Here is an 8,951-nt window from a genome sequence, read left to right on the forward strand (position 1 = left end):
ATCAATTTATTAATGAAATCAGTTCAAGGAAATATCAATTAAGCCTCTATCGGTACAAAGATCCCATATGACTTTGTGCAATACCTGTTGAGCAAATAGATACACACTAAAAGATGATTAGTGACGAGGTTTTAGATTTCGGCTAGAAGCTTGAGAGATAAAGGTTTTTGATTTTGAGAAAATAATGAAAGTGATAAAAAAAACTTAATACCACTTATATTATAACAACCTCGGGACGAGAACAGTAAATGGGCTGGAACCGGTGAAAAGCCCAAAAATAATTGTCCAAGCAGACCAAAAGGAACCAAAAGTTTTCAAAGCCCAATTTCAAAAGCAAACTCAGTTTACATGGACGTTTCGAGGAGAGTAATTTCGAGAAAATAACAAAATAAAATAAACACGACAAAACAAAATAAAGTTACTATACACATTAAAATACAATATAAATACACAATAACTCCCTTGAATTTATAAAGTCGGGATCAAATTTTAGTTTTGTAAAAAAATCCGCCACCCTTTTTATGAAAAGATCCGAACATGGAATCATATCGTTTAAGAGGCTGTCACTAGGATTCATGTTCAGCGTTATTATGACATAAAGAGACAGATTGATAGCAGGTATACCATACTTAGCATGACTTTCATTGCATCGGTGATATGATTTAAGGTTCAGTTCGGCATAAAGCTTAGATGGACATCACTCATGGACCTGTGATGCCTCCTATCTCTTCTCAAAGCGTATTTGGCTTTCCCCATATCACCCCAATTTGACTCCAACCCCCTAGTGCTTGATCAAAAGATTTTATATTAATGTAAATTTTAGGCTTTAAGGTTGAACGTTGGAATTATTGTCAGTAAACTAACAAGCCTTTCATTCGAGACATGACAGGACTTACTTGTATGCCCCCATCTCTATAGTTCTAGTTTAAACCTTTCAGCCTCTAAAAATAGTTTTAATGGATTAGAATAAACTCAAATAACTTCTTTTCAGATTTTTTTAAATAATAATAATAGCATAACAATACGGTATTTTTGGTGATCAAGACACTAACGGGCTCGTGTGTGACTGGGTAATTGCTTTTCTGCCTATAATTCGTAGAGATGTATCTGGAGACATGCACATGTCTTCGAAATGACTCACCACAATTAGTTTAGCAAATTTAGTTTATATCACTTCAACTTTTACGCATCATGGAAAGCTACCAAACAATATCAATGACTGTTCTAGAGCCTTTTAAGCTTAATAACTTCACCCGTTAGGCACAAAAAAAAAATTATCTATCACATTCCAAAGGTTGTATCAATTTTCATTTGAAAATATTTTGAAGCTTCTAAAAAGCTATTAACTGAATAGTAATATCACTTCCCATGGAGTTACATATAACACGCATTAAGGATTCAGTCACCCCGGTCACTGTTAAGCTTTTAGGTAAATGGCTATCCTGTATGACCACAAGTGGTTAACCGGACCAAACATATATGAACATACATGTCCTTCCAGCTCAGAGTTACCAACATAATTTTAAGTGAAAGAACACAAAACACATCATAATCGCCGCGGGTGCTTTCAGTTGTTGGGTAAATGGCTATCCTGTGAAACTACAAGTAGAACACCGGACCAACCATATATGAATATATGTCCTTCAAACTTGAGCAGCCGACATAATTTTAAGCGAGAATGAATCTTGAAAACACAAAACACATCATAATCGCCCCGCGCCCACACTAATTTTTATTTTTTGATTTTTCTATAAAAATAAAAAACAACGCACACACACTATTTTTTACTTTTGACTTTTTGACTTTTCTCCCCCTAAATTTGTGCAAGAATAATAAATATGTACAAATTTATTACCAAAAAGACTCAATCATCGAAACGGAGCATTTTAAGAAAACCCACAAGCACATTAAATTTTGCTGTCCCGACCGGTTTTGTAAATAAGTCTGCCACATTGTTGTCAGTGTGGACTTGTTCAAGATGAATCCATTTTCGATCGAAACAGTCACGAATAAAATGAATTTTAATATCGATGTGCTTGGTTTTAGAGTATCAAGAAATTCCAAACCGTACGCCAGCAGTTGGTTTTGCATCCAGATAACCTGAGAGCAGCAAGCAGATGCAGCAACATACTCCGCTTCGGCAGTCGAAGTAGACACTATTTCTGTTGTTTCTTACACTGCCATGTAATGAGACAGTCTCCTAAGAACTGGCAACCAGCTGACGTGGATTTCCTGTCAATGTCATCTCCACCATAATTCCTATCAGCAAAAGCATAAAGATCAAATTCTGATTATTTGGGATACCATAGACCTAACTTTGGTTATCCCTTCAGATATCTAAAAATACGTTTAACAACAATTAAATGAGAGAGTTTAGGATTAGCCTGGAACCGAGCACACTGGCAGACTGCAAACAAAATGTCAGGACGACTTGTTGTTAAGTACATCAGATACCCGATCATCGATCGATAGTATGTTTGATCTACGGGACTCCTATCAGGATCAGATGACAGCAGTGGTCTTTCTGCCATGGGAGTGTTGGCACTCTTTGAATCTTGAAACTCGAACTTTACCAGCATATCCTCAACGTACTTCCCTTGATGTAGTAAGATTCCTTCTGAGCTTTGGCGAACCTGTAGCCCCATAAACGTTGTCATTTCACCGAATGAACTCATATCAAACCTCTTCTTCATTACACCCTCAAATTCTGTGCACAACTCAGTGCTGGTGGATCCAAAGATGATGTCATCAACATAGATCTGGACGAGAATCAAATATTTTCTGACAGTTTTCCGGAATAAGATTTGATCGATGGTTCCACGCTTGTAGCCATGATCAAGAAGATGTGTGGTCAATGTTGCATACCACGCTCGAGGAGCCTGATGTAACCCGTACAATGCCTTGTCTAACTTGTAGACGTGATTTGGCTTCTTAGAATCAACAAAACCTGGTGGCTGATCAACATAAATCTCCTCCTTGACTTCCATCTGATACACTATAAACCCCATGAATAATGCATATGCTAGAAAAATTCTAATAGCCTCAAGTCTAGCCACTGGGGCATAGACTTCAGTGTAATCTAACCCCTCAACCTGACGAAAACCCCGAACTATCAATCGTGCCTTATTACGAACAATAACCCCGGTGTCATCTTACTTGTTTCTGAAAACCCATCTTGTATCAAGAGCTTTCTTTCCTTCCGGCAATTTAACCAATCTCCAGACCTTCAGCTTATCAAACTGATTCAATTCTTCATGCGTAGCATCAACCCAACTAGGTTCCCGAAGAGCCATTTCAACATTTTTAGGCTCAATTTGAGAGATGAAACAGGAAAACATGCAACTGTTTATGTGTCCTGTCTGACTTCTGGTGGACACTCCCGCTTCAATGGGACCTATGACATTTTCAATCGGATGATTCTTTTGTATTCTTGATGGAATTAGGTGATCGGAAACATCATTGTTAGGTTGAAGATTTGACACGTTCTCACTACAATCAGCAAGGGGATTTTTCCAGCCAGATGTCGCCGTACTATGACAGTACAAAGTACCAGCAACATATTCATCAGGGATGGTATCGGGAAACAGTGTGCTCCCGAATATCTGACGAATGGAACTCTCCCCCTCAATAGCAGTCGTATCTTCCGACGTGTTTGTCGAAAATTCTGTTTCTGAGGTATCCTTGAGCTTAGTACCAGTTGCAGGTGAATCAGTTACCTCGGCGACATCATCATCAATGACTGGAGAAATGTGGGACACTGTCTGTGAGTTATCCCTAGCAGCTTCCACAGTGGGAACACATGGAGGTTCAGTGCTGATGACTGGAAACACATTGAATGGTTTGAAAAATTCATTGTAGTCAAAAAGCCAATCGGGACCAACACGAGCATTAGTCTCATTTTTTTCCAGCCAACGAACCTCATAGGACTCTAAAATTTGTTTGGGGGACTTGTTGTAGACCCTGTAGGCTGTATTTCCCGCATACCGAACAAAGTAACACTCATCGGTTACAGCCCCAAATTTTGGAATAGTTTCGAGACAGTAAGGTGCACGGACAACCAAAAGCTCTGAAATGTGCAATAGTGGGTTGATGACCGTAAACAATTTCATATGGGGTCTTCATCTTGGATTTGTTGATTATCACCCGATTCTGAACATAACAAGCCGTGTTAACAGCTTCTGCCCAAAAGAATAGTGGCAGTTTAGAGTCGCACAACATTGTTCTTGCAGCTTCAATAAGAGTTCTGTTTCTTCTTTCAGCCTCACCATTTTTTTGAGGCGTCCGTGGGGCGCTGTACTGACGGTGCACCTCCTTTTCTGAACAGAAATGATTCAAAGTTGCATTCTTGAACTCTGTTCCATTGTCACAACGGATTCCCTTCATCTTTAGATTCAGTTGATTCTCCATGAGCACAAAAAACTTCTTGATTAGATCTGCAGTTTCACTCTTATTTGACAAGAAAAATACCCATGTAAAACGTGAGTAATTATCAGTAATAACAAGACAATAAGAGCTACGAGACAAACTCAAAACATGAACGGGCCCGAACAGGTCCATATGGAGTAATTGAAAAAACAGACGATATGTTATTAATCAACTTTCGCTTGTGAGATTTTCGATGATGTTTACCCAAAGCACAAGCCACACATTTTTCAACAGTTACAAAATCCTTGATCGGTAAACCACGCACTAAATTATTTTTAGCAAGACGATTCAGATTTTTTGTATTAGCATGACCAAGCCGACGATGCCAAAGAATTGCATTAGGTTCTGACACTTTTGAAAACAAACAGGTTATTTTGTCAGGAAAAGTTTTTCCATTTCGATCACATAAGCATTATCTTTTCGTTGTGATCGAACAAGAATCCATTCTTCTGGTATAATTATTCCAGGTTTCAGAATTAAGCACTCATTTTTAGTAAAATGAGTTGAAAAGTCTTTGTCACAATTTTGTGACACGCTTAAAAGACCGTGCTTCAATTCTGGAACAAAATTAACATTTTCAAACTTTAAAACACCGTTACTTACAATACCCTTCTGAGTGATCTTTCCTTTCTCTCCTCCTCCAAAAGACACAAACCCACCGTTAAATGATTGAATGTCGTGCAGCTGGGTAATGTCCCCTGTCATGTGCCTGGAACAGCCACTATCAACATACCAAGGTCTGATGATATTCCCCCATAGCTGTCCCTGAACAAAGCGCGGGATTAGTTAGTATTTGGTACCTAGTCCATACATACACTAGGTGACCCTGATTCATCTACAGTTGTCACGGATTGCCATGACATGTCCTTTTGATCATCAAAAATGGAGTTAGTAGACTTTTTTGCCAGAGATTTAGGCAACCATCTATGTCTGTATGATTTGGAATTATAGGTACGAATGGTTGTCATAATCTTCGGTGTTTTAGATGTAGATGGAGACAAATCAGCCTTCTTCTCCTGTTTTGGTCTAGTCTTAGTGTTCATGTGAGAATTTGAACTTGGAACACCATTTCTGACCTTTCTGTTGGACATGTTAGCTTTGGCCTGATGAGGACTAAACCTGCCAGATTTGTTTCGATTCCAATCATCGTCAAGGGAACTAGCTTGATAATACCTGAATTTTTGCCTGTACGCGTTATGAGGCATGTATGGCATATTCCTATGATAAAATCCATAGTAGGGAACGTATGGACGATATGGACAATTTCTGGCAATATGACCAGGAGTGCCACAATTAAAAAAAGTTTGACGTTTTATGAAAAAATAATTTTGGGTAACTCCTGGTCTGGAGTGGTTGTGTGGACCAGTCTGCTTAAGTTGGCGAGAACTCTTGTTCTCATTTTTGAACATATCACCTTGTTTGTCATTAGAGCATCCCTCCTTGACAAACTTAGGTGCAACGTATTTTTTTGATGTTTTTGAATTTTTAGTTTTATTAGAAACCACATTATTAGAGTTCAATGTTTGAACCGAATCAACCAGACAAGAATCCTTTCTCTTTAAAACAGAGCCCACACAAATAGTTGGAATAACAGAAATCAAAACAGGATGTTTTAAAGAAACATCAGAAGCAAAGTCATTTTCAAACTCAAAACTATGGTCGTCATCCTCATCAGTCCACTCTTTCACAATTACTTTTTCTGCACATGAAGTAGACACATTAGAATCGTTCATATTTGAAGTAGACGGACCAGCATTCGCGGAGCTGGTCCCATCACCCTTATCTTGTTTACCATACTTCATGTCCTTTATCTTGTCTTCCTGTTCTTTGGTAACAGGGGTAGGGACATAATTGTGGTTGTATGGTGGGGGAACTTGACTGAATCCTATTCCCTCACCTTCATTCTCTTTCCACAACAATTGATTTTCAATCATTGAGTTGACAACTTTACTGGAGCCATCAAATTTTTTAAAATCAAGTTCAGCATTTTCAAATTTACTAGTTAGATTTAAGATTTCTAACTTGGAACCTTTCAGTTTAGCAGTTAACTCAGCAATTTCTTGTTTAGCTTCAAGATGATGACAACTTTTTATACTAAAATCAGACTTAAGCCTTTTAATATCCATGTTCTGGGCTTCTATTTTATCTAAAAAGCCCTTTTCATTTTTCTTAAGCTTAAAATTTTATGATTTTATTCTCTCCATATTTCTACTTAGACTGTCGTTATGAAGCTTATACATTTCTATTTTTTCACCACAATTTAAAGAACATGGTTGAAAACGTACCTCAGATGTGTCTGGAGAACTGAACGCCATATACGCAAACTGAAGCTCGTTGACTTTCTCCTCAACAACATTTTCTTCTCCAGTGTCTTCAACATTGGCAAAGTTTGCAGTCTGATTTCCAATGTTAAGCGCAACCATCTGACTTTCCCAAGAAAACGTTTGAGCAACCATACCTCTTTCACCATTACCTGAACTACCTGCAGCCTCACCTCGAGCATTCCCAACTGGAACCAATGCCCTTTCCGTATTTCCATCCTTAGCTGGGTTAGTACATTCACGAGCAAAATGACTCGGCTTGTGATAATTGTAGCACTTGAGAGTCTCTTTGTTAAAACACACCTTTTGATTGTTAGTCATGTTCCAATTATTACTACCCATCCTTTTTGTAAACTTCTTTGCACGGAAAACTGCCATGGCGATTTGCCATGAGATGTCCATTTCTTCAACATCATCGGGATGAACCTGATCTAGTTCAGCAGCAACCACAGGTTGAACCAAGTCTCCGGCCAGAAAAGCATGATAACAATTCATAAATCCCGCCATTAGAGCTATATTCTCTACAGTCTCTTTTGGTATGGTGGGAATCTGGCTGAATTTCTGATTGGGAGTGGTTTTACCAGAGTGATTGGAAGACTGACCAGACTAGGTGAAAAACGTTGGAGCTGGTTTGGGCGAATTGGATGATGATGATTGACCTAGAGTGGATGAGAACATCTGGAAGTTTCCCTGAGGTGGTTGTTGAGTAGGCTAGAACAGTGAGAAACTATCTTGAGACATAAGAGCACTGTGAGAAGCAACGTTGTATCCAGCAGCACTGTAAGACCTAGCATGATTTATTGCCCGCTGTTTATCATCCATATCACAGCCTTTAACAATGGCTATCATTTCAATCATACCCATTCTGTTGAGATCCTTAGTCTTTTTGATAACCACAACATTCATATCCCAATTTTTCGGCAGGGAGTTCACCAACTTGTTAATTTCTGAGGTTTGCAGAAAAATTCCTGCAGTTCTCATTTCAGTCATAAGAGATATGAACCTTTGAAGTTGGGATTCCAATGTCTCTCCCAAAACATGATTAAACATATTAAACTTTTGTCGCATCAGATCTTGGCCACTTCTCTTCATATCTTCATTTCCCTCATAGACTTCTATCAGTGCAGCCCACAACTCTTTAGCAGATTGAAGTTCTCTAAACTGAAGGGCAATCTCAGGTGAGAGTGCCATGGTTAGAGTTTAAAGAGCTCTCTCATCTTCCTCACCTTTAGCAAAATCATCATCATCATACTGAGCTAGTTGTTTTACAAGAACCTCGTCAGAACCATCCCTTTTATAGGTGTTCCTTTGAGGTCCCCTCACAATACTTTTCCAAATTTTTGAATCTTTCATCTTGGCATAGTGTTCAAAATGAAATTTCCATTCACTGAACCCCTAATGGGATAGTAAACGGGGTATACGAGTAGCAGTGCGGATGATGGAATCAAGTACTTGGTGAAGTGACGAGTTGGTGGAATTGCTGTCATTAGTTAATTGGGCTATTTCAATATAATTAGGGATTGATTTTTTAAGAAATCCAAGTCCAAGTAGAACAAGCCCTAAACAACTGACTGGGCTAAGAACACGTTGAAACAGGTTGACCGAGAACAAAGTCTTTGACCAAGATTTGACCAAAAACACTGAGCGTTGACCAAGAACTCTAAGCGTTGACCAATCTTTAACCGAGAACCGCGAGACTGACCAAATCTTGACCGAGAACTGTCTTAGTCCGAAAACTGTTTGACCAAAAACGACAAAGAACCAGGAACTAATGATTGCCGAGAACTACCAGTGGCCGAAAACTAAATGATTGTCAACCAACTCGTAACAGACTCCCGAGAAAAGTGGGATTTTGATTTATTTCCAAACCAAAATCAATTCCTTCCCAATAATACTCTCTTCCTCTTCTCCGGTCACTGTTTCACCGGAAAACACAATGAACACCGTAAAATCTATTCTCGAATTGTTGATATCACAATAACGAGCCTGAATAAGGTCTAAGGCTTTGATACCAATTGTAGGTCCCGAATCTGGATCACTACAATTATGATATCAATATAACAAGTATAGGTGCGGAATACCGATACTTGGTGATTCAAGAACACGAATTAACATAGTAGGATAACACGGGATTGCTTCAAAACACACGTATATTAGAATACGCCGGGTGCTTAAGCACTTACAATTTACGATCCTTTGAAAATG

Source organism: Bidens hawaiensis, unplaced genomic scaffold (assembly GCF_021521415.1).
Source record: "Bidens hawaiensis isolate Kalapana, Puna unplaced genomic scaffold, B.hawaiensis_p1.1 tig00032830_1, whole genome shotgun sequence".
NCBI classification, from domain to species: Eukaryota; Viridiplantae; Streptophyta; class Magnoliopsida; order Asterales; family Asteraceae; genus Bidens; species Bidens hawaiensis.